This window comes from Pinus tabuliformis, chromosome 4_1 (assembly GCF_031772625.1).
Source record: "Pinus tabuliformis cultivar Carrire ecotype Pingquan chromosome 4_1, CPIR1, whole genome shotgun sequence".
In the NCBI taxonomy this organism is placed as follows: domain Eukaryota; kingdom Viridiplantae; phylum Streptophyta; class Pinopsida; order Pinales; family Pinaceae; genus Pinus; species Pinus tabuliformis.
In genome coordinates, this window is record NC_142303.1 from 98,464,943 (window position 1) to 98,492,929 (window position 27,987).

Sequence of the window (27,987 nt, forward strand, 5' to 3'; positions counted from 1 at the left end):
ATGAAGCCTGTAGACCAAACAAAGAAATATGTTCACCCTTTTAAGGCACCCGCTCCCAAAGTTCCTGTTGAGAAGGGTAGACCAAGTGGTCAGTCCAAGAATACCCCAGTGGCAAACCGTCCAGAGAAAGAGAACACAGCTCCCACTGCAATGAAGGTAACTCCAAATGGTAAACTTCCACCTAAGAAAAACAAAACTGGTATGTTTGCTCTGCCCTATCATGTTTATAACATTGATTACAATATTGTGGATGATCTTATGAAATCTAGGGCCAATATCACATACTTTGACTTGCTAAAATTAACGTAGCAAAGAGATCTCCTCCTGAAAGCTATGAATGAGTGAAATTCCAAAACTCCCACCATCCCAAGCAGCCAAACCAAGAAGTTAGTGCCCAGACATGTCAACACCTCCAATACAGCCCAAATACCATCAACTATGGAAGCCACTCTATCTAAAATGAATCAAAACCCCCAAGATGTCAGTGCAGCCGTGATAGGCAGGAAATCAAAATCCATGACTCCACATTTCCTTATCACGTTTTAAATCCTCAACTTGAACGTACACAATTACTTGTTAGATTCTAGTGCCTCGTCCATTGTGATGCCTTATGCTATTGCCAAAAGACTGCATGCGATACCCGAGAAAACTGGGACTCGAATTATGCAATTAGACAGGACAAATGTGAAAGTGATTGGGGAACTGAAAGATGTGTTGATTCGGATGGCTGCTAAACCACAGTACACACAAGTCATTGATATAGTGGTAGTCGATATACCCGAGGTTTATGGAATGTTTCTTAGTAGGGATTGGTCAGAAAAACTCAATGGATGTTTCTCAACAGATTGGTCCCATCTCTTGCTGCCTTAGAAGGGAAAAAGGTGATATGCTAAGAGTTGATCGAGAAAGATACATGAAATATGTGGTAACGGAACTAAATGGTCCCAATGAACCTGTAATGTTTACCAACTCCATCCTTGGGAACTATAGTTTCAATGTTTATGCTACAGAAACCTATTTTGGAGAATTCCATGCAGAAACAGTTGAAGAAACTTTGACATACACACAGTTGGAAGCTCCCTCCCATAATCCAACTGATGAACTATCATGTATTATAGTAGATGATAGGACTAATCTCTTAGATAGTGGTTCAATTGATGTAACATTAGATTCTATATTTTGGACACTCTATTTTGATGGCTCTTAGTGCCTTGAAGGTGTAGGTGCTGGGAGCATTCTCATTGACCCGCAAGGGAACCAACATTTGATGGTGAGCCGGTTGGAGTTTTCTTGCACCAAAAAAACAGCAAAATATGAAGGCTTATTGCAAGGCCTACAGAAAGCCATTGATATGAAGGTAAAAAATCTTAAAGTTTTTGGTGACTCACAGATAATCGTGGATCAGGTAAGGAAAAGGATACATTGCAATTCACCACACCTAGTAGGGTACCAGCATGAGTTGTGGAGCTTAATTGAAAGTTTTGATTCTTTTATTATCACATACATACCTCGAGGACAAAACCAAGATGTTGATCTGATGGCTAGTATGGCTGCTAAGCTTTTGCCTGATTTTAGATTGAAGAAAAAAAAATGTTCTTTTGAATTGGTTTTCTGACCATTCGTGCCTGATAACATCTCAAATTGGCAAGTGTTCGAAGATGACGAGCAAATCCTTGAGTTTTTGCACTATGAGAAGACATTCAAGAACGAAATCATTGACGAAAAGGAGCATTAGGCTTATCAATGAGAGGGAAGACGAGGAAAAGGATCAGCCCAATGTGATTCCCAAGTTAACTGTTAAGATGGAGCACTTGTATGACTTGCATGATAAATTCAAGAAGCCGAATAACTGCAAAATGCATAGCTCATCCATGAAGTATGAATCGGTCAATCTTGGGACTGAAGAAGACCCAAAAACTATTAATTTGGGCCTGGGTTGCTCTCCACAAGAAAAGGCTGCATTTTTCAAGCTATTTAAAGAATACAAGGACGTCTTTGCATGGACATATGGAGACCTAAAAACCTTTGATACCAGCGTTATGTAGCATGTGATTCCTTTAGAAAAGGAGGCTAAGCCCTACCAACAAAAGCTTCGCAAGATGCATCCAAGCCTAGAACCATTGGTGAAGAAAGAATTAAACAAGATGCTAGATGCTAAAATCATCTTTCCAGTCAGACACACCCATTGGGTAGCCAATCTCGTGCCAGTAAGGAAGAAAAATGGAGATATCAGGTTGTGTATCGATTTCAGAAACCTAAACAAAGCATCGCAAAAGGATAACTATCTTGTCCCCTCTATGAAACACGTCCTTTAATGCGTTTCTGGGTTTGAAATGTTGTCCCTATTAGTTGGATTCTTAGGATATAATCAAGTGTTGGTATATAGTGGGGATCAGCTAAAGACAACCTTCAGCACTAAATGGGGCACCTACTCGTATCGTAAAATGCCTTTTGGACTTATTAACACGAGCGCCATATTCCAGAGAGCTATGGACATAGCTTTCCGAGGGTTGATTAACAGATCAGTTGTGGTTTACATGGATGACATCACTGTGAATTCATATCACAGAAGGGATCATATTTATCACCTGAGATAGATTTTCGAAAGATGCAGAAGGTATGCAATATCATTGAATCCCAAGAAGAGAATCTTCGCAGTCATAGAAGGGAAACTACTAGGTCATATCCTCTCTAAAGAAGGGATTGTTATTGATCCTGAAAGAATAGAGACCATCATGAGAATACAACCCCCTGCAAATAAGAAGGCCATGCAATCTTTCTTCAGGAAGATCAATTTCGTTAGAAAATTTGTCTCAGGTTTCGCAGAAATAGTGTGCCCCATGCAACTGATGATGAAGAAAGACGATGTGTATAAATGGAGCGATGAAGCCAAGAAAGCATTTAAGTGAATCAAGGAAGCCATCGTTGAAGCTTCTTCATTGGTGAGCCCCGATTTCGGAAAGGAATTCTTCTTGTACACTTTTGCTTCTGATGTTTCATATGCCACAATGCTCAGTTAGAAAAATAACGAAGGCAATGAAGTGCCTATTTCTTATATGAGCTCTAATCTCCAAGGGGCAGAACTCAACTAGCCAGACGTGGAGAAATAGGGCTTTGTGGTTTTCAAGGCCATAAAACATTTCCGCCCTTATTTACTAAAGGCCAGAACCAAAGTAGTCGTTCCCCATCTTGTTGTAAGAGCCCTCTTCATGCAGAAGGAAATGGGTGAATGAAGAGGGAATTGGATAACCTCCCTTCAAGAGTTCGACCTTGAGATTAAACTTACATGCATTCTGTATGAAAATGATTGCAACAACATGAATTCTAGTGTTTGAAGGAGAGATTTTATATTGAGTAGAGGAGCCTACTCTTTCAATTCCTATCTTTGGTAGATGAAGTTATGCGTTCTATTCATAAATCTTTCCAAGAAACTTGCTTTTTACAATTCAAGTGGATATTCTCTTGGAAAGAGGTGATGGGTTGATTGAAATGCATGGTAGTGGCTATGGACATGAGAGAGAAGAACATGCATGCATTGGAATAGGCTGTGAATAACATCAAAATATTCCCTCATAATGGTGATAAGGAAGTGGGGAAAGTAAGTTGTACCTCATGTCTAGTCCCCACCTTCTATTTCTATAGGTATAAACTCAAGATCAATCCCCTTCAGCATACCCACTGATGTTGAGGTGTTAGGATTCACAACAACTAATGAAGCCCATCATAAGCATATTACTGAATCTATAATGACACATATAGAAGGCATATGGGCTGAGAGAAATCTGGAGATATGGAAATTGGTTGTTGTAGGTGAAGCAAAGTAGCTCATTTGTGAGACAAATTCAAATTGAAAAGTAGATATTTTGGTTATGGATAGTCATAATTTTGGTGCAGTCAAGAGGATGTTTATTGGCAACGTGAGTTACTATTGCATGAACAATATGGTTCCCAATTTACTAAAGTGTGGTGATTTAGTATGGGAAGTTATTTTAGCATGTTTTCCACACATGATGCTTTAGGAAGGATAAGGGAAACGAAGATACAAATCCCTGGTTCAATTCATGGTAATATTGTATTGAATTTATATATTGATATTAAGTAACTCAATATGTAGGTGCAATTATTTTGTTATAATTAGCTACTATAACAAATGAAAAATGAAGTAAGGGTATCCAAGATGAAGATAGATGTTCCCAATGTGTAAGTGATTGTAGAAGAAAATGTTATTCTTGTTATATATGTCATTATCCCTTGTTTATGTAATGTTGCAATGTTTTGTGATGTAAACATCATTCCTAGGTCTTTTTTGCAAAGAAGTGTTCTATGAAAAAAATGAGTTCTAGCCATGTGTTCTTGCTTTGTGAATTATTTGTTGAAAGTTTCACTATGAATCCTCATTGGCATGGGCAAAGAATCTAAGGATGAGATTGATACATATAATATCTGGACTACTTTCCTAGATAATTAGCAAGTATGGTGGATGACATCCATTTTTCTTGTTAGATGGAAGTGTGTACATAGGATGACTAGCTAATGAGTCTTTATGGTCAAATTGATGTTAAACCCTAGAGTACGATAGGTTCCAAATTAATTTGAGGTTTCAATGGTATGATTAATTTCCAACCAGCACATGACAACAGTTCTTCAAATGAAGGGAGGAGCATGAACATCTATTGAGGTAGAAGTGAGTTACATTCTTCTAGCTTGAGAAAACCAGGTGATGAATGGAGGTTGATTTTTTGGAGTTGAATGATGAAATTGTGTAAAAATTTCTCATTTCCCACCTCGGTTTTCAGTTTCACCTTATTTCTCCCATATAGTTAAATGCCCTTTCCCATATCCATACATTCAACAACTGAAAAAAATAAATTTTTGCTAAAAACACAAATTCTAGAAATTTTACAGAATGCTGGAAATGCAGAAATAAAAAATCAGCAAGTACAAACAGTCATTTAACACATTTAAACATAGTGATTTTTGGTCAAGGTGACCCTGGAAAAACTCCCTACAACTCTTGGGGAAAACCAGTTCGAGAGCTCCTTCTTATTTCTGAAAAATGCTTTTGACAGTGAGAAATATTCAGCAAAAAATCAACAAGCAAATCTTACAACTTATCTCATTTTTTGTGCCTCACAGCCAACTAGAAAAACTAGCAACAACAAAACAAAACAGCAATAAATGTTGTACGACCTCCTCGATTTTCATGTCAAATTTGTTTTACGACCTCCTTGATTTTTATGCCCAACTGCTGTACGGTTTTCCTAGAAAATCGTGCCCAACTTGTTGTACGATTTTCCTAGAAAATCATGCCCAACTGTTGTACGGCCTCCACAAATAAACGGTTATACGGATTTCTAGAAAATCGTGCCAAATATCTGCCTTTCACTGTGTGCTCACTCAGTTGTACAGATTTGCGAAACTGCTACCTTGGAATGTGTGCCAAGTTGCTGCCTCCTTCTCCTCCCTGTCCAGAAATCTCCCTTGCTCTCTCTCTCTCAATCTGCTCATGAAAGAATGAATGACCTTTTCCTCCTTTTCCTCCTTTAATCTAACCCTAAGTTACTTTTGGGTGATCCCTAAATCCAATGGCTGAAATAGATTGAGATCTAGGGCTAAGATTAAATGCTCATTTAAATCTCACTTTCTATTTTTTTTAATTCACCCCACTTTAATAAAGACCCACTTAGTCATTTATTTACAAAGTCACTTTTCCTTTCTAATTTTACATTGACTTTATTAAAGTAACTTTGAAATTAGACTTTAGTAACTTTATCACTTAAAGTCACTTTTAAATTAGATTTGACTTTATAAAAATTATAAAGGCACTTTAGGAGAAAAATTAAATTCTTTTGGACACTTTTCCCTAGGCCAAAGATCAAAGCCTTAGGGAACCACCTATCCTCTGGTACCAAATTTCAACACTCCCTCTTACCGAGGAAAGTGTTCCTCACCACACCCATCTTGTCTCTGAAGTAGTCATGCTTGCCCCGTGGTAAGGCTTTGGTAATAATATCTGCAACCTGCTCATCAGTGGGAATATACTCAAGCTTCACAGCGCCCTTCTGAACACAGTCTATGATGAAATGATGTTTGATCCCGATATGCTTTGACCTGTCATGAAATACTGGATTCTCCATGAGTTTAATGCAACTCTGATTATCATAGTAAATCACTGAAGGTCTCAACGGCTGACCAAATAAGCCAAACATCATCTTGCGAAGCCAGATGGCCTCACAACTAGCTAGACTGGCTGCCATATACTCTGCTTCTGCTGAAATCAATGCTACTGACTTCTGCTTCCGGCTGAACCATGACACGACTGCCGAACCCAACCCAAAACAACACCCTAAAGTGGTCTTCCTATCAGAAGCACAACCAGCCCAATCAGAATCAGTATAACCTGCCAATCTCACTCCATCCCCTTGCCTGTCGTCCAGACCATAATCCACTGTCCCCTGCAAGTACCGCAAAATGTGTTTTGCAGCCACCCAGTGAACCTTCCTAGGCTCACACATAAACTGACTCATCATGTTGACTGCAAAACAAATATTTGGTCTAGTGTTGACCAAATACATCAAGGAACCAATCAGCTACCTGTACAATGTGGGATCCACCAACTCGGAATCTGAAGCATGAATCTTCTTCCAGTTGGTGATCATTGGTGTCGACATGGGTCTACAATCCTCCATGTGGAATCTACTAATGATGTCCACACTATACTTCCCCTGCCCCAGGAAGAAATGCCCCTTCTCCTGCCACACCTCCAAACCCAAAAAGTAATGCATCAAGCTGATTTCCTTCATCTCAAACTCCGCCGCAAGATCTCTCTTGCAATGCTCTATGAGTCTCTGCACCTATAATGACCAAGTCATCCACATACAGCACCAGAATGAGAGGCTCCTCACCAATCACAATAAAGTAACAGTTTGGATCTGCCTCACTCTTTGTGAAACCCATCCCCTGCAAGTATGTATCTATCCTGGAGTACCAAGCTCTGGAAGCTTGCTTCAGGCCATAAAGGGCCTTCTTCAGTCTACACACATGGGACTCCTTCCCATGCACCTCAAAGCCCTGTGGCTGCTCAATGTACACCTCCTCCTGTATGAAGTCATTGAGAAATGCAGTCTTCACATCCATCTGGTGGATCTTCCAACCCATCTCTGCTACTATCGATATAATGGAGCAGATCGAAGTATATCGAGCCACAGGAGCGAAGGTCTCCTCATAATCATCTCCCTCTACCTGGGAGAACCCTCTTGCCACAAACCTCGCTTGAATTTCTCAATGCTGCCATCTGCAGCATTCTTTACCTTGTAAAGCCATCTGGAAGTAACCACGGATTTTCCATCAGGCCTCGACACTACCTCCCAAACATCATTCTTCATGATAGAAGAATACTCCTCCTGCGTGGCCTCTCTCCAGACCTGCTGGCTAGCTGCCTCCTCATAGCTAGAAGGCTTAGAGTCAAGGATGTTGGTAGCCATTTCCATATAGCTACAAAGCCTCTCAGGTGGTCTACTCTCTCTGACCGGCCTCTTAGGCTCAGCAACAGATGTGGCATCTCTCAAGGTGTCCTGAAGCCACTTGGGCTTCCTCTTCCCTGAGCGCACTTCTCCCATTAGAGAATGAAACTCCTCCTCATCATCATCATCAGGAGCCTGAACTCCTGACTGTCTGTTTGTTGTCCTCCTGCCTGCACTTGAACCTATAGAAGCTGAGATACTATGTGAACTATCCATCAGTGGACTCCCTAGTGAACTGCTTTATGAACTGCTCTGCATGCTGCCCGGAGCACCACCCCTCTGGCTCGGTGAGCCACTGCTCACTGACGGACCTGACATCCTCATAGATGTACCTCCAGATCCTCCTAATCCCTGCCCACTGATCCTTGCGACTGACTCAATTGCTGATCCAGATTTAAACAGGAACGCAACAAATTACAGAGATAACCATATACACAAAGATGCAGCGGAAATAATACTTCATTTCATTAATGGAAAATACTGACATATGCTTACAAACAGAAATGGCAATAAACTAGCTAAGGCGATGGTAGCTTATCTCTGAGAAGAGATGTGATGGCTACATGCCTCTGAACTGTATTACAATGAGGCTCGAAGGCCTATTTATTGTTGAGAAACAATGGAAAACCCTTCACATACCGAAACCTAACCCTAGAAGATGAAACGCCAAATTGTGGGCCCCGTTTGGGTAAATTGGTACATCAATTTCCTGGGGTCGTAACTTTGGCATAAGATCTCCGTTTGACGCGTACGATAGCTCGTTAGAAAGATCTATCCGAGTACTACCACTTTGGGAGGCAACATAGAGCTAGGTCGCCCCAGAATTCCTAAAAAAACGTCGTTTAGGGCCTCAAAACGGCTCCGGAAGTTCAGGACCCGAAAAACTGCTAAAAATAGTAAACTGTGCTACAATTAAGGAAACTGAAAATGCTGAGAAAGACAATGGTGGGGGTCCAGGTGGACCTGGCAGGTGGCCACCAATATCCACCTGGATCATTCCTCCCCCCTTAGGAAGCAATAGTCCCCATTGCGTTGAGCTCCTCCATGAGATGAGGAAACCTCTGCTGAACTTGTTCCCTGGTGAGCCACTTGCCCTGCTGAAGGAGTTGGCCTGCTTTGACAACTCGATACAGTTGGATATGCTGTTGGCGAGTGTTCTTGATCTGTGTGTCCATGATCCGATCAGTTGCAGCTTGTTCCATGCAATCGGGATTTAATTCTGTGGGTTTGAGCTGTTCTGCAATGTCGGATGTGTCTAGCAATGGTGGAAAGTATGGCCGAAGGCGGTCCACATTGAACACTGGGTGCAGGCCAAAGAATGGGGGAATGCTGAGCTCAAATGCATTGTCTCCCATAGCCTTAGTAATGGTGTAAGGACCATATCGAAGTGGTCTCAATTTCCGATAGGCTCCAGTAAGGCGTTCCTTTTGCAAATGCAACCAGACTTTGTCGCCCACCTGAAACTTGTGTGGCACCCGGTGTTGATCATGTCGCTGCTTGTACTTGGCATTTGATTTCTCAAGAATGTCATGGACCTGCTGGCGAATATGTTGGATGCGCTCAATGAAGCTGGTGGCCTTATCTGTTTCGGACTGGACATGAGCTGAATTCATGTGAGTAGCTGCAAGTGGCATGGCCACATCAATGGGGCATAGTGGTTGGAATCCTAAACCCACCTGAAAAGGGCTATGGCCAGTGGAGCTGTGAAGAGCTCGGTTGTAGCTGTGCTGAACATAGGGGAGGCTCTCGTCCCATGTGCGTGGATGCTTTGAGTTATACATGCGCAGAATGTGCACAATCATCCTGTTGACAACCTCTGTCTGGCCATCAGTTTGAGGATGGAAGGCTGTGGACTTCGTGAGTTTGGTGTCCAGCATTGACCAGAGACTGGACCAAAATGTGCTGAGAAACCGACTGTCCCGATCTGAGATGATAGACTGTGGGATCCCAAAGTGCACCCACACTCGTTCAAAGAAGAGTTTAGCAGTGGCTTCTGCTGTGATATTCTTCTTGCAGGCCATCATAATGGCCATCTTTGAGAACCTGTCGACGACCACAAAAACACAGTCATTTCCATGCTTAGTGGAAGGAAGGCCTAACATGTAATCCATGGAGATGGATTCCCAAGGTTGACTAGGGGTTACGCAACGGGGTATAGAGGCCTTGCTTCTTAATGGTCGGTTTGGCAATGGCACAGGCAGTACATGATCGGATGTACTTCCCAACATCCTGTCGAAGATTCGGCCAATAGAAATAGTTTTGCAGTACTGCCACTGTTTTCTTGACCCCGAAATGCCCAGCAGCCCGACTGTAGTGTGCTTCCCAAATCATCTTGGCACGCTCGCTTGAAGGAACACAAAGGTGACCGAGGTGGCATAATAGGGCATCCTGGAGGTGAAAATCTGCAACCTGCCGACCCTCCAAGAGTGTCTGGTATGTGTGGCCGAATTCTGGGTCGCTTTTGTAGAGAAGTGGCCAATCAGAAGTCTCGTGCCCGCAAGAGTTGAGCACGGTGGTTAGCGCCATGATCGGTGGTCGACTGAGGCAATCTGCAACATTATTGGTGCTGCCCTTTTTATACTTGATATTCAAGTGAAACTGTTGCAGGTATGTAGACCACTTCTGATGGCGATCATTCTGCAATTTCCCTTGGGTCTGTATGAATTGCAGAGGTCGGTGGTCTGTGTGGATGACCGTTTCCTTCCCCAAAATGTAATGCTTCCATTGTCGGCAGGCCTGTACAATGGAATACATCTCGTTATCATAAGTGGGGTACTTCCGGACTGTGTCTGAAAGTGTTTCACTGTGATATGCCACTGGATGTCCATGTTGAGTAAGGACTGCCCCAATAGCATAGTCAGAGGCATCTGTCTCGACCTCAAATGGTTGTTGTAAATCTGGTAACGCGAGCACTGGTGCCGTGCAGAGGCGATCCTTCAACTCCCTGAATGCCTTCTGTTGAGATTCAGACCAAAAGAATTTTGCTTTCGCCCCGCCCTTGGTGACTTGACTCAAGGGCCAAGAAATATGAGAAAATCCCAACACAAACCTGCGGTAGAAGTTGGCAAGACCTAGAAAGCTGTGGAGCTCTGTTAGAGTGGTTGGAGAGGGCCAATCCCGAATGACTTGGACCTTGGCTGGATCGACATGCACCCCCTGTTCATCAATGATGTATCCCAGATACTGGACCTTGGTCATGCCAAAAGTGCATTTCTCCAAATTGGCACATAGCTTGTGTTGCCGCAGTGTTTGGAGAACCTGTCGGATGTGGTGGAGGTGCTCTTCCCAACTCTGGCTGAAGATCAGAATGTCATCCAAGTATACTACTACAAAGGAGTTGGTGAATGGCCGCAAGATGTCATCCATTAGCCTCATAAAGGTTGCAGGAGCATTCGTCAATCCGAAAGGCATGACCAACCATTCGAAGAGGCCCTCCTTGGATTTGAAGGCAGTCTTCCACACATCTGAGGGTTCAATTGGTACCTGGTGATATCCTGACTTCAGATCGATCTTGCTGAAATATTTCGCCCCCTTTAGTTGGTCTAGGAGGTCATCAATCCGCGGGATCGGGTACCTATTACGGACAGTGATCTTGTTCAGCGCCCGATAGTCAATACAGAGTCTCCACGTCCCATCCTTCTTCTGTACCAACACTATCGGGCTCCCACAGGGCGAAGAACTCGGACGGATGTGACCTTTCTGTAGGAGCTCCTGAATCTGCCTCTTGATTTCATTGTTCTCCAGAACGGAGCGCCGATAAATTGGTCCATTGGGTAGCGGCGCACCTGGGGTCAGATCAATGGAGTGCTTGACTTGACAGTGCAGAGGAACCCCTGCCGGGGAGGTGAAGATGTCTTTGTACTCCTCCACAATCTTGTCCATTTGTAGCTGCCGTGCAGAGGGACCTCGTTTGGAGGCCGCGGCCACTGTCTTCTTCTTCCCTTGAGGGCGTATCATCAGGAAAACAAATTTCCTGGTTTTGGAAATGATCTTACTGCATTGTTTTGCAGTAATCAAAAAGATGGCGGCAGGTGGTGGTACCTCTGGTATCCTGAACAACTTATTTCCCAATGTAATAATAACAGCACGGGGCCTTGATTCATACACAGCATGTCGCTTCCACAAGTATGGTTGTCCTAGTAATACATCACAAACTTCAAGGGGAGCAATGTCACACAATACCTCATCCGTGAAGGGCTTGATGTTGTATGGAAGGCGACACTGCTGGCTCACGCGAAGATCTCGCCCTTGGTAAAGCCACCCAATGGTGTATGGTTGTGGATGTGCTGTGGTCGGTAAGCCCAACCGCTTCACGACCTCTGCCGAAATGAGGTTCTTTTGACTCCCGCTATCAACAATGAACTGTATCGGGGAGCCCTTGACCCACATCTGGGAGTGGAAGAGACGCTCCTCCTCCTCTGGATCTTCGGGTTCATTTTTCTGGATCTTTGCGGTAGCAACAGTGGCGCTGGGATCCGCATCAATGATCTGCTTCCCTTTTTCATACCCCTTATCGGGTTCTGACTCAGAGTCGGAACATGCATCTGATTCTGAAACCTTTAGCTCAGCCACCAGTGACTGTTTGGCCCGACACTCACTTGTGTTGTGAGTGGAGCTCTTATGGAACTCGCACCATTTTCCAGTGTCCTTTCTCGGCTTCGCGGCGTTGCTCTTTGCTTGCAGCTTCAGCTGGTTGTCTTGGGCTGTCCCGCCTTGGCTTTGTCCTTTGTTCTGTGGTTTAGGGGCACCTTTCCCCTGCTTTGGATTCGCAGATCCAAAGTCTCGCTTCTTTTGTTTAAACTTCTGCTCGACTTTGACGGCATACCGGTATGCTGCGCCGAGCGAGGGGATGTTTAGGAACTGTATTTCTTCCTGGATGTACTTGTGCAGGCAGCCACGGTATTTGAGTATCAAATGTTGCTCTGAATCCTTGATACCCAACTTTGTGCGAAGGGTATGGAAAAGATTGGTGAACTCCGGCACATCTTGGTCCCTTCCCTGCCGCAGCGTGGTCCACTTTATGTATTCATCCTCATAGCTTCCGACAGGGTAGTACTGCTCCTTGATGGCATCCCGGAACGAATCCCAGGTGGGTGCGGCTGAAAATAGTGAGCCAGTACTTTCATCCTTCTGCTCGCAGTAGGTTTCCCACCAGTCCTTGACGTGGGGGGCTGCTTTGAGAAGAGCAAAAACAATCTTTTCCCGACTCGAAAATTCATGAACAGAAAAATAACCCTCTAGCAGATTTAACCATTTATCTACGGCATCGGCGTCTATCTGACCCTCGAATATGGGGATTTCAAAATTAACTTGTACCTTAAAGGGTGTGGCGTTTCCAGAGGAGCTGCTGGAAGCCGATGCGCCGCTTCTGGGTAGCCGCTGAAGGATCTGCGCAAAGCTGTCCATCATCGCGTTCCGTTGTCGCTCGAGCGCTTCTTCGAGCAAGATTTTGATGGGATCTCCTGCCCCCTCGTCTTTCTTCTCGTCCGCCATGGGAGGCCGTCGGGATTTGCGAGGCTGGTCTTGTAAAGGTTCAACCAGTTCAAGCCCTAACTCCTTATATCCCGACCTTGTTGGGGACATGCAAAGAAAAACAGAGAAAAAGCAGACCGCTCTGATACCACTGATCCAGATTTAAACAGGAACGCAACAAATTACAGAGATAACCATATACACAAAGATGCAGCGGAAATAATACTTCATTTCATTAATGGAAAATACTGACATATGCTTACAAACAGAAATGGCAATAAACTAGCTAGGGCGATGGTAGCTTATCTCTGAGAAGAGATGTGATGGCTACATGCCTCTGAACTGTATTACAATGAGGCTCGAAGGCCTATTTATTGTTGAAAAACAATGGAAAACCCTTCACATACCGAAACCTAACCCTAGAAGATGAAACGCCAAATTGTGGGCCCCGTTTGGGTAAATTGGTACATCAATTTCCCGGGGTCGTAACTTTGGCATACGATCTCTGTTTGACGCGTACGATAGCTCGTTAGAAAGATCTATCCGAGTACTACCACTTTGGGAGGCAACATAGAGCTAGGTCGCCCCAGAATTCCAAAAAAAACGTCGTTTAGGGCCTCAAAACGGCTCCGGAAGTTCAGGACCCGAAAAACTGCTAAAAATAGTAAACTGTGCTACAATTAAGGAAACTGAAAATGCTGAGAAAGACAATGGTGGGGGTCCAGGTGGACCTGGCAGGTGGCCACCAATATCCACCTGGATCAATTGCTGCTGAGGGTCTGGCTGAACCAGATACTCTAACTCCTGTGACCTCCTAAAGGCCCTGTCCTCCTCGAACTTCACATCCCGTCTGACAACAACTTTCATCTGTGCAGGAATGTAAATCCGAAAGGCCTTTGAGGTCTCACTGTAGCCCACAAACATACCCTTCTCTGCGGTGGGCTCTAGTTTGGTCCTCTTCTCCTTGGGTATGTAGGAGTATATAATGCACCCAAAGATACGAAGATGACCAATATTAGGCTTCTTCCCAGAAAAAGCCTCCTCCGAAGTCATGTGCCCCAAGGCATGATGAAGACTCCTATTCTGCAAATAAACAGCTGTGTTGCAGGCCTCTGCCCACAAGAACAATGGCAACCCTTGATCATGTAACATGGCTTTGGCAGCCCCTATGATGGATCTGTTCTTCCTCTCCGCAACCCCATTCTGCTAGGGGTTTTAAGGAACAGTGAACTCCATCCTAATGCCTGCCTCCGCACAATGGTCAACAAACTCTCCAAGGGTGTACTCTCCCCCATTGTCCGACCTCAGGGACTTGATCTTCCGACCTATATGTGTCTCCACAAGAGCTCTGAACTCCTGAAACCGCTTGAAGACCTCACTCTTGGTCTTCAAGAAATAAATCCAGGTCCTCCTGGATTGATCATCAATGAATAAAACATAGTACTCATATCCACTCAAGGAAACATGAGACATCCAACCGCTCACATCGGAATGAATCAAATCAAGTATCCCAGTCGCTCTATTGTCACTGCTGGGAAAAGGGGATTTGGCAAACTTTCCCATCGCACATCCTCTACAAGTATCAAAGTGATCAGTACTGAAATCTAGCACACTTGTAGTGATCTCCCGCAAGGTCCTCAAGGTTCCATGATACATATGTCCCATCCTGCGGTGCCAAATCTCACACAACTCAGAACTGCTATCTCTGCTGTCGGTACTACTGCTCAATGCCAAAAGGGACTAGAATGCAAACTTGTACACCTTTGCATGGCGTACACCTATCACTCTAGCTGAATCAGCTGGAGTTCCACTGGGATACATCAACACCTGTCCTCCTCTGAACAATACCTCATATCCTCTGTCCTCAAAAGCTGAGATGAATATGAGATTCTTCCTCATCCCTGGAACATAAAGAACATCTGACACCTTCAAGGGAGGTTTGGACTCCCTCTGAAATGTTAGTGTCCCCACACCGACTGCTCTAACAACTCTGTCATCACCGAGTACTACCTCTATATCAGTGCCACTCTCTGAAATCTCTGAGAAGTACTCACGGACTCTTGTCATGTGATGTGAAGCCCCACTGTCCACATACCAGATACCCGAAGATGCTTCGTTAATCGAGGGAAAAGAATGCTCCCTCTGAACCTGTGTGGCAGGTGATCCTGCACTAGAGGACTCATACGCAGTGAACCCAAACTCCCAGTCAAAACAAACTGCAAAGTCCTCAACCTCTGGTGAAGCTGCCACGCTCTGGTTCTTCCGCTTCTTCTTCTTCTTCTCCGGACACACAACTGCATAGTGTCCCATCTTTTGACAATTCCAACACTTCACCTTGGAATAGTCCTTCTGTGTGTTACCTTGTTTACCTTTACTTTTGCCTTTGCCCCCACCATTGCTTGTGGAAGTCTGCTCCTTCCCTTTTCCTTTCTTGCCTCCTGCCGACAGTGCTACATCCTCATCCTGCTCAACTGGCTTGGCTGCCCAAAGCTGACCTTTCCTGATCTTTGTCTGAATGCAATCATCCCAAAACCTCTCCCATGTGGGAAGGGTCTCACGTGCACAAACCCCATCAGCAAAGTTCATCCATGAACGGGGGAGGCCATTCACTGCAATCCACACCAACTCAGTGGGTGGAATGTCCTCTCCAACTGCTGCCAACTCATCTCTCACATTAGTAATCTTTTTGAGATATCCAGTTGCACTATCATTACCCATCTTAATCGTCTTCAGCTTCTCCTTCAAGACCATTTTCCGATTCTCATTGGTAGTCTGGTAGAGATTAGACAATGTTGTCCACATCTCATGGGCATTTCTCTTTCTTATCACATGAGGAATGCAATGGTCTTTGACTCTGTCTAGAATTATTCTCTTACCCTTGTTGTTCCTTTTATTATACTCAACCAACTGAGTAGCATCAGTAGGCACAACAACAGGGTTCTGTGTGGTATGAACCATGATGTCCCAGACTTCTACCTCCTCAAAGATACTCTGCATTCTCTCCTTCCAAACGCTCTAATTTGTATGCCCATCCAGCCTATCCTCCACCCTCAATCCCAATGACATCCTGTTGTCCTAAAACTGAAAAATAGCACTGTTGTAGTAAAGATAAAACTGTTGTTTGTGAAAAATCAACTTCTTGGAATTTTCTGAGTGAAAAAACAGCAGGCTGTAATTTTCCTCCTTGTTGTCCCAAACTGCACTTCAGCACTCAAGCTCTGATACCATGTAAAAATTTCTCATTTCCCACTCCAGTTTTTAGTTTCACCTTATTTCTCCCATATAGTTAAATTCCCTTTCCCATATCCATATATTCAACAACTAAAAAAATAAATTTTTGCTGAAAACACAAATTCTGGAAATTTTACAAAATGTTGGAAAATGCAAAAATAAAAAGTTAGCAGGTACAAACAGCGATTTAACACATTCAAACAAAGTGATTTTTGGTCAAGGTGACCGTGGAAAAACCCCCTGCAATTCTTGGGGAAATCCAGTTCGAGAGCTCCTTCTTATTTCTGAAAAATGCTTTTTACAGTGAGAAATATTCAACAAAAAATCAGCAAGCAAATTTTACAACTTATCTCGTTTTCCGTGCCTCACAGCAAACTAGAAAAACTAGCAACAGCAAAACAATAAATGTTGTACGGCCTCCTCGATTTTCGTTGCAAATTTGCTGTATGGCCTCCTCGACTTTTGTGCCCAACTGTTGTACGATTTTCCTAGAAAATCGTGCCCAACTTGCTGTACGATTTTCCTAGAAAATTGTGCCCAGCTGTTGTACGGCCTCCACAAATAAACTGTTGTACGGATTTCTAGAAAATCATGCCAAATATCTGTCTTTCACTGTGTGCTCACTCAGCTATACGGATTTGCTAAACTGCTGCCTTGGAATGTGTGCCAAGTTGTTGTCTCCTTCTCCTCTCTGTCCAGAAATCTCCCTTGCTCCCTTGCTCTCTCTCTTTCAATCTGCTCATGAAAGAATGAGTGACCTTTTCCTCATTTTCCTCTTTTAATCTAACCCTAAGTGACTTTTGGGTGATCCCTAAATCCAATGGCTGAAATAGATTGAGATCTAGGGCTGAGATTAAATGCTCATTTAAATCTCACTTTCTATTTTTTAATTCAACCCACTTTAATAAAGACCCACTTAGTCATTTATTTCCAAAGTCACTTTTCCTTTCTAATTTTACATTGATTTTATTAAAGTCACTTTAAAATTAGACTTTAGTAACTTTATCACTTAAAGTCACTTTTAAATTAGATTTGACTTTATAAAAATTATAAAGTCACTTTAGGAGAAAAATTTAATTCTTTTGGACACTTTTCCCTAGGCCAAAGATCAAAGCCTTAGGGAACCACCTGTCCTCTGATACCAAATTTCAACAAATTGGAGCAAGAAGGATAGAGAGGTTGTAGATACAACAAAGAGATATTTGGAGTTTGGTACAAGGAAAACATATGACGGTTCCTATGGAAGATTATGGTAGACGATATTGGTTGTGGTAGTAGAAAAGGTTAAATGGTGGTGGACAAACTAAGGTAAGATTGTGTGGTGTGTTGAATAATAACAAACTCATGAACATATTATAATTTGAATCACATTGTGTTTTTAGCAAGTCTATGTGTCATGTTTTGATTTGATGTAATGGTCCTTGAAATGTATGTACCTGGTATCTCCATGAGTGGAGCTTTTCATACCTGAGTCAATGTTGATCCAAGTCTAATGAGGCATGTGTACCCCCATGTAGTTTTTTGTAATCCAAAACCACTTTGTATTCGAGGTTTGTGCTAAACTAGAAACCACATTATGAAGGAAATTTATTATTGACATGAAATAGTTGATGTGTTGTTTGTTGTAAGAAGAAACCATGTGAGAATGTGATGAAGAAATGCAAGTTTATGAGAGATAGAGAACATATGGACAAGGAATCATGTAAAGTGTTTTTGTTCCTTGGGAGTATAATGTAGGAACATCAAAAGCATGGTTGAGGGTAAGGCAAGAAAGCCTAGGCCATGGATGAGGTCAAACCAAGAAAACCCAAAGTGTGGTTATGGGTAGCTAAGATAACCTAACACGATGATGAGGGTGATGTAGGGAAGTTAAAGGTATAAGTACATGTATGAATATATGTGATGGAATGATGGTTAAATGAAACATGTACATGAAGGGCATCCCTATAGACTGAAAAATGTAGTGGTTGGTCACCCATTCATTCTGGTGAATAGTTGTTCCTTTTTATGGGTGTCAACATATTAATAATGTTTGTAAATGCCAAGTTGGACTATAAATAGACTTCATTGATCAAGAGGTCCTTTAGTTGATAGTGGATCATGTGTTCTAAAGAAGAACATATTGGTATAGTGGATCATGTGTTCTAAAGAAGAACATATTGGTGAAGTCGTCAACTGATTGAGCTTAGGAGAAGTAGTTATTAACGGGGATTGTTAGAGTATGTAACTCCTACTTGTTTTAGGTATGATCATAGGTTGAAGAAGGATCTTGTTCCAAGTCTTTAGGGAGTTGGTTAGATCTAGTTGGCTTGAGAGATATTTGCTCAACTAGATGCTTCCTAGATTGATGTAAGGTTGATATATGTTCTCAACTAATTGATTTTGTGATCAATTTAATTTCTCTATCTTGATATATCATACATGTAACAATATTAGATGTGAATTAATAGGGTGTGCTTATGCATTTCTAAATAGAAGAGAAAACTATGTAAAGAGAAAATTGGAAGAATGTAAAGGACAAAATATAAATTTATGTAAGAATAAAAATATAGAAAAAAACATAAAGATAATGAAATGGATGTGGGAACTTAGAAAAATAGTTTTTAGGAAAATAAAATATAATAACATAGCAAAAAAATATAATAAATATAGATTTTATTATAAGAAGGTGAAATTAAAAAGAAAACAATTAAATTAAAAAGAAATAATTTTAGACTATTTTTTTGGGTTCACTTAAAAAAACAAACTCTCCACCAAAGTAATGAGACTTACATGTTGTTGTTGAATATAGAAAATTGTCAATATACATAAATGAAGATGTTGAGATATTGAAGTAATTGTTTAAGTAAATGAAGATACTTATGTGCATATCTAAATATGGAATTAATACCTGAGAGCAACATTGTAGTAAGAGACTAGCTCTATGGCTATAAAAATAGAATAATAAATAGAGATAGATATAGAAATTGAAATTGAAACTGAAATTGACGGGTACATTAAAATTAATGTATTGATTTCATTTTGACGTAGTAGCTACGGGTTGCAACTCACTAGCAGTTACAACACACCGTGCTCTGCTCACAGAGTACACAACAAAACTCACATTTGAAACAGAGAATAAAATCAAATACAGACAAGGAATTCAATATACAGAACAAAGGATTTAGTACCTGTTTATTAAACATTCAACAGAATTAGAAACTCTTGCTACTACAACAACGAAATATAAGATATCAAACAATGATTACAGCGATGGAAACATGGAATGCTGCAACTAGGTTTGCAATAACACGAATTCATTCAACCCAACTCGTTCTTGCTTTTGTGCATAGTCCCAATAGTCAAAACTTTGAATGCTACTTCCACCATCCACAAACCAACCCTTCTTACATCATAAACTGCTCTCCTTAACCTTCCTTCGATCCGTTGAATCGATTCAACTGCTCTTGGACAGTTATGAACTCTTCCAAGACTCGATTGCCAAAACCGTCCCCAAACTATCATAACCACTTCACCTCCACCTCACGACCTTGGCATTTCGGCTTCAACCATGAGTGTTCATTCTTTCACTTGCGCACACAATTGTGATAGGGCCTGATCACATGACAACTAGAGGATATCCCTGTGTGTGATGACAATGATGAAGTGGAGTTCCAGCATGTATTTCAACATATGTCACAACGGTGTCAAATGACAAAAACACAACAGCAGAAACACCCGAGAGATGCAACAACACGACAACATTTAAACCGGTGTTACAGTAGATGTTTCAACTTGTTATAAAATGAATTACATGTGACAATGATAACATGGAAAATGGAGTTTCAACCCTACTTATTGAACTCTAACTACGTTTGTAGAAATTCAAATCTTCTTGGGTGATGAGGATTGCCTGAACCAAGAGATGGTTCTGCATCATATTGTAGATGCACATTGTAAATTCATTAATAGAGTACTCTAAGAACAATAAATGGTATCTATTTTTAACCCAAGCATGTGATCCAAACGTTAAATAGAGAGATTTAGTCCCCAGAGGCCTTGTAATCCATCCCCTACATGATTTATTCACTTGAAGAAAACAAGTGACATCTATTTTCAAGATATTTAAAAATTCCTTACCATGTTTCATGTCCATTTAAGCTTATTGCAGATATTTAAGATTCCTTAAAAATTACTCAAAAATTCCTTACCATGTTTCAATTCCATTAAAGATTATTCAAGATATTTAAGATTCCTTAAAGATTACTCAAGAGCTATTATCGTTTGAGTGAACATTCTATCGGTTGATTTGATGCGGATTCGATACAGTGACTTCAGTGTTTCGGTTTGACTTGATTTTCGAAATTAATGAATGCTTTGGTTAGAAAAGTAGAAGAGGACACACTCTGTAAAACTGGGAACACACACCTTTAAGCCATCACTCGCGCGGACCTCTCTCGCTGCTTTGTAAGGCCTTGGTACTGATAGTCGGTAAATCAATACTTCTAAACCTCAAAAATTAAGTGAAGTTAGTGCTGATAGTTGGCGAATCAATAATTTCTAAACCTTATCTATAATATTAAAGAAAAATCCTAGGTCCTCCCATTTAGATTTCCAATTAAGCTAAAGATAACCGACTAAAATATGTGTCCAGCTCATCCCTTTTTTTACTATCCTATTGAATTCAGAGTATGAGGTCCCATCACATTAGATAAACTAAGTATTCAATAACACAAAAATGCTCCCCGTAGAATGTAAACTAAGTATCGTCTTTCTCTAACTCTACGAATAGGAGAAGATTTAAAATATGTTTTGTAGTTACAGAGTTATCATTAAAAAAATGTTTATTATCACAATCAAAGTAAAGAAACCTCTCCACCTAGCATCGGGGATTTTTCCTAATCTTTGTTTTTACCGTGAAAGCACGAAATTTCCTGTTCCTATCAACGCTAACTAACCCGCACGATATTCTTCATGGACGAAACGAATGGAATTGTGTCGGATTCAATGTCTTTTAAAAGCAAATAGTGCCATAAAAAAGGGCGAAGCCACCCCGCTGGTTCCTGGAATTAAAATTCACGGTATATTCCATGTTGCGGGCGTAGTAAGTCAACCGACGTCTAATTGGCGTGTTCACGATGCCGTCCTATATACTGCAATCCGTGTCATTTATTCCAACCCCATTCTCTCCAATGCCATCTTCTTCATCTGTCTTTGATTATTAAGGGTTCTTTTATCAAATATTGAAAATTCAAATCACAATCAAAGTAAAGAAACCTCTCCACCTAGAAGTGGATGTAGCGGTCATAAAAATTAATAATCCTGAAATGTTATTATCTTCAATACTTTTACGAATAATCAGTAGAGGGGATTGCTTTGTTGACTAGACTTGAATAATCATTAATAGACGGATGCGACACGGCGTGTTGAATTTAGTGCAGTTTGCATACCAAATGGCGACACACATGAGGAATCTACACCATTATTTGCCGTCCAACTGGAAAAAATCTAAGCGTCTTGACTTTGCGGTCTTCTGACTGAGATTGCCTGGCCGTTCACTTCACGCCCATTCACTCCAATGCGATCTATCTCCTTCGTCTTCTTTGCAGCATCCCTGCTACTAAGTTTTCCATATCCAGGAGCAAAGCAGAGCAGAGTGTCACAGTACAGCATTGCCTTCTTACCAATTCGATGTCTTTCACTGTTTATCAACTTTGCTTTCTTCTTGCGTCTGCCCTTCTCCTCCTCCTCCTCTGCTTCATAACGTCATGTACCGGCGGTGGCTACGAGGAATGCTACTGGGGTACATGTGGTAGCATTGAATTCCAATACCCTTTTGGGAGAACTAACAGCGGCTGTGGTGATCCTCAGTTTCAGCTAAACTGTAGCTTGGAAAGCTGTCCTTTGCTTAATATCAATGGAGACGACTATCTCATCTTGCAGCCGATAAACTTGGACAGTAATAGGCTTTATAATAATAGCATGACAATTGTTAACTACAATCTATGGAAGAGTATGCCAGGGGGTAGTTGCAATCCTTCAGGTAACTACTCTCAATTTTGGTGGCCCGCCTCTCAATTTCGTATAGCCCATGGATACACCAATCTCACGCTTTGGGGCCAATGCAATGAAAGTATTGAAGGGCATAACCGCCGTTTATGTGGCGCTGATTGGTACGTCATTCCCAATCCAGAATCTGGGAGACGATTCTGCCAAAGCGACATTCAACTGCCAGTTAGTAACAACTTCTCATTCCAACGGAATCAGGATCTGAGAACACGCCTCTCGACAGGTTTTGAAATAACATGGTATCCCGACACGAAGAGAAACCGAAGCTGTGGCGCCTGTAAGACCAGTGGCGGGAGTTGTGGTTATAACATTTCATAACCAACTAGCTTTCTTTGCTATTGTTTCGATGGCACCTCGCATACAGAGATATGCCCCACCATTCGTATTGGTACTTTTCCTGATCGCCTTCTACCAATTCAATTACAAACACCAATGCTTAAATTACCACAATCTGTAAAGATGTATTAAATGTTCCTTCCATTCTGGACTCTTGAACCCGCAGATATATGTGCTTGTGTTTCCCGATATTGTTCATTCTGTTTGCAAAAACTATGGATTGTTGCTTTTACTCATAATAGTTGTTATGGCCGCGTTGCAGGTCATAAAAGCAGGCTTGCCATTGTAATAGGTAGCTATGATTTCTTCCCATTGTGAACTTGTATCTTGTAATTTCCACTGTTCTCACCCAGGTTAATCAACATCACATTCATATCGATTTATGTATTACTCTGCAGGTTGCATCATTGGAGGAGTTGCGCTGACAACAATAGCAGTGTTGTTCTTAATGTTTTATGCCAAGAAGAGAAGGCCTACTCCTGGTACCTCTACTTCAAGGGTGGAGAAATTCCTAAAAGAAAATGCTTATGAAATGCCAACCAGATATTCACACTCTCACCTGAAGAAGATCACAAACAACTTTGCAGAAAAGTTGGGAGAAGGAGGGTTTGGTGTGGTGTATAAAGGAATGCTTCGGAACGGCGCTCTAGTGGCTGTAAAGCTTCTTGATAGGCACAGGCATACCGAGACCCAATTCATGAATGAGGTTGCTACCATTGGACGGGTCCATCACGTCAATCTGGTTCGTCTGTTGGGGTACTGTTTTGAAAACCCTATAAGCGCACTCGTATATGAATACATGCCTAATGGATCTCTCGATAAATTTTTATTTGCCCCCAAAGAGGAGGGGCAAGACTTAAGGTGGGAACAATTGTATTCGATTGCTTTGGGTGCGGCCCGTGGAATTGCATATTTACACCATGATTGCGAAAAGCGCATCATACACTTCGACATCAAACCTCACAATATATTGCTGGACGCCCACTTCACCCCTAAAATCGCTGATTTTGGTCTGGCAAAACTTTGTGGAAAGGGAGACGATCATATTTCTTTGACAGCAACGAGAGGGACGCCGGGATATGTTGCACCGGAGTTGTGCCATAGTGATGCTGGTCCTGTTACAGATAAATCAGATGTCTATAGTTTCGGAATGCTGCTGCTAGAAATTGTTGGGGGCAGAAAGAATATTGATGTGCAGGTTAGCCGGTCCAGTCAATTATACTTTCCTGAATTGGCTTTCAAGCTGATTGAGAGTGGTGAGTTGGGGATGAGGTTGAGAGGAGGAGAAATGGAATGCGCAGATGAGGAGAAGGCAAGAAGACTCACAAAAGTTGGATTGTGGTGCATTCAATATAACTCCGCAGATCGTCCTTGCATGATGAGGGTTGTGCAAATGTTAGAAGGATATGGAGATGACTTCGCCAATGCTCCGTCGCCCTTCAATTCCTCGGCCACACCTGAAAATCCTCTACTGCCATCCAGGGTAAATTCTTCTTCAATTGAGATTACTTTATAGATTTCTATCTTTAATTGTCTTCACTTAAACCAGTTTCTGGATTTGCCCCGGACTCCACACAATACCTTTGTGAATGAGTCGATGACTCCCATGAAGTGTTAAGCCCCTAACTCGGTGCAGTGATAGCTCCAACCCGTGAATCTCTCTTACCGATGTTTGGGCCATTAGATTTATAAAAGTATGTTTTGGGCATCATGATCTTCTGTCAGTCGCTGACAGCAAGATCAAGATTAGTGAGGTGAATTTACATTTACATTCCATTATGATAAAGATGTTTATATCAGTGTATCACTTCAACATTATCATTTTGTTTATAAAAGTATATTTTGCACATTTTCATCTTGTGTCAATTGCTCACATCAATATCAACAGGTAAATTTATGCTTTAAATGTTATTATTTTAAATTTAACATTATCATTTTGTTAATGGTTCATGTATATGTATATTTTTGTTTACATTATTTTGAAATTATTTATATTTTAAAGATTTTGCAAGGTGTTTTTATTGCTAGGGTTTTATCATAAAAGGGATTTTTTTTTTAATTAAATGTTTTTTTAAGGTATGTTGTGTTATTAATCTCTTAGGGGTGATCTTGTTTTGGTAGGTAAATTTAATAAATTATAATAAAGAAAAATTGTGAATATTTTTCAAGTGTGGTATTTTTAGATTTACATATTTATTGATTTATTTAAAGTGAATTGTGATTGTGTTAGACTCACTAAATTATGATAAAAATAAATAAATTTTAAAATATTATAGGTTTATAATTAATTTATTAATTAATAATAAAAGTTACAAATATTTTTATAATTTTAATAATATTTATTTTATTTTTTACATATCTAAAAATAATTAGTTAAATTTTTATAACATGGTTTTTTTAAATCTATTTTAGTTTTATAGACATAATGAAATAAATTATATTATAAATTTCATTTTCTTATTTTTATTTTATTGAATAAATTTAAGTTTAAATATCTTTGGATAAGTACGATCCATTTGCATGTATTATTTTATTAAAAAAAATGGAATATAGTGCTTTAATATTTTATTTTTTCAATGGCTTGATGAGTTTGGATTTGGATTTATTAATGCATAAAAAAAATTGAAATGTAATACTTTTGGTATTACTCATTATTGATAGTAATAATTTTATAACTATCATTTATATTAATAGGTGTAAAGATACAAGTCCAAAGTGTTTTGGTTTTTTCTTCATCTTTTCTAATATATATGTATATAAACATTGGAAATAGAAGGGTTTCTAATATTTCACTGGGTGGAATGGGCTTGGAGGTTGGGTAGTCACAAGAGGAATTCCCAACAATTCCATATACCTCAAAGTTCCAAGAACTTTCTAACAAGATCCCTGCTAAATAACTCCAAAACTGAAACAAACACTTCAATGCTACAAAATAGTGATCTAAACACCCCTTAGAAGAATCCAAAGACCCATACACCTTAATTGTTCTGGGAGTTCTGTGCCAAGTTTCTTACCAACTTTGATATAATATAATCGTTCTATTTTTCTTCTTAAAAAACATTCCGGTAAGGCTTTCCATTTCTTTGAGGGGACGTGAATTTGACATATCTAAGAGCCCATGTTACTTTGCATTCCATATGACTTTACATTTAAGATATGTTACAACAATCTAATTTCATTTCTAGAGAATAAAAATGAAATTAACTTGAGTAACTATCTTTCCTTCAAAACAACAGAGTAATTTTATGAGGAATTCTCACGTCCACTGATTGGGAAGCAACAAAGGCTCTTTGAGTCCTCACTTCAAGTGTTCTTTGGGATTTGTGACTAACAACTTACCAACTATAAGAAGAATATCTAAAAAAAAATATTTTGTTCATTTAGGTTATTTTTTATTATTATTTTAGACCAATGCTCAATTAAATAAAAATATTTGAGTAATTTACATATCTTCTTGAATTTCTCAAATAAAAAGTATATTTATATTCAAATTATTTTTAAATTAAAATTTATTATAAATTAAAACATTTAAAAATAATAATAAAATAAAGAATAATTATCATGATTAAATATGAGAGAATATTTAGAATTTGAACCTACTTAATGATTAAGATTAAAGGTATTGAACTTCACAACTTATTCAAAATTTTATGGATCACAAAATTTAGTAAAATAACTAAATTTCCAAAATAATTAAATTTCCACATTAGCCTGTTCTCCCTATCCGCGTCCCTTTGCACCTCTGGGTGCAAATGCTGGGTGCAAATGATAGTTATCATTTCATGGACCTTTTAATTAGTCCATACAAATGCTAGTTATCATTTCATGGACCTTTTAATTAGTCTATACATTCATTGCATAAATAAGTTCACTAATTGAGGTCTATGTCCAAAGGACTTTAAAATGGTGAAGTACTTACTTGGATGTGGTCTCTATGTTGTGTACATCTTCCATTATTAGAAATAATATACACTTAGTTTTATTTCAATTGGATTATTTAGTAGAGTCATCCATGACATCCTTGTTATTATCACTAAGAGGGAATTCCACAAGTACATGCATGAGTTTCACTAATCTTCAATTTTATGAGATGGTTAACTCATTAATCCATTGCCAATTAACTAAGATTATGTGTTAGTTTTCTATAGTGGATATTCATATCTCTCTAGAATCACTACTAGACTAAGTATTGTGCTAGTTCAACCAAGTATAATATATTGCATTGAATTGTACTCTCTCATAATTTTGTTTTTAGGCCATGAATAAAATTTATTAATTTTTTTCTCTATCAAATTTTTTTCTTCTTTCCTTGCAATTTTTGTTGATTGTTTTCTAGCTAGATCCAACTTGTGTAGGTTCAACTACAATTTCACATGGTATTAGAGCCCATGGGATCTAGGAAGAAGGATCATAGACAATCTATTTACATGTATTGAAGATTCGAGCTATCAGAGAGAATGGAATTTCCATTTGTAATTTTCACTCCATATAACTATTTGGAATGGAAGCTAAAGATTCTATTTCAACTTAGAAGTAGAAATTTGTATTTGATAGTCACTGAAACACAAATTGAACCAAATTTTGTAGTAGAAAATTCAAAAAATATAAATTGAACCAAATTTCGTAGTTGAAAAATCAAAGTATAAATCAAAATATTTCAAGAGCATGGACTAGACCTTTGGTCTCCTATGCTTATTAATTTCTCCATGACTATTCCATATTGAAGCATTCACCACTCCAAATCAACTTTGAACCACTTTGGAAACATTTTTTAGAAAGCTCAATAGGATGTAGAGTCATCCTTAGAAATGAGCTAAACCCATTAAATCCTAACAATTTTGAAAACATTCAAGATTTAGACCAAACACAACGCCACTTAGATATATTTTTTACTAAATTCTTGTTGCATTAAAATTATGTTATATTAGTTTTCCTATTCTCATCATTTATATTGATGGCTTCCCTTTCTTTTCAACTTTGAAAATGAATTATATTATAATGATTCACTCTAACAAGTACAAAAATTATCATTAAATTAAAGAAAGTAAAGTGCATCGACGAATTGTATAATAATTTCTTAAGTTGAAATATGGAGTCACATTGTGCCCATTCACCATCTCATTTTCATGATGACAAAAGTTTGATATGACAGAAACTGAAGAAAATATGGAAATGGCCAATTAGGTACGATTTTTATTATTTTTTAAACCTGGACTACTAAGACTTCCCTTTTTTTATCCTCTTCTCTTTCAATGGAGGCCTAAAGAGGTGAGTTGAGAAGAAATTACTTTCCAGCAAGGATGGAGCTCCACAACAAGTAGGTTCAAGCCTTTATTCAAGGGACCCATGTTAAGGAAACTACATTGAGAGCATGGCA

At 40.0% G+C, this 27,987-nt stretch overlaps 2 pseudogenes across 2 annotated transcripts; both read left to right on the plus strand.

Moving 5' to 3' along the window:
• Positions 1-22,742, plus strand: LOC149174407 (uncharacterized; annotated as a pseudogene).
• On the plus strand, positions 22,528-24,451 carry LOC149174408 (rust resistance kinase Lr10 pseudogene; annotated as a pseudogene). 2 transcript variants are annotated; one of them, XR_016258482.1, is made up of 3 exons: positions 22,528-22,662; positions 22,873-22,902; positions 23,009-24,451. The product of XR_016258482.1 is annotated as a rust resistance kinase Lr10 pseudogene, transcript variant X2 (transcript). The 2 variants fall into 2 exon arrangements; XR_016258481.1 differs by lacking the exons at positions 22,528-22,662; positions 22,873-22,902 and having other exon boundaries at positions 22,958-24,451.
• The last annotated feature ends 3,536 nt before the right edge of the window (positions 24,452-27,987 follow it).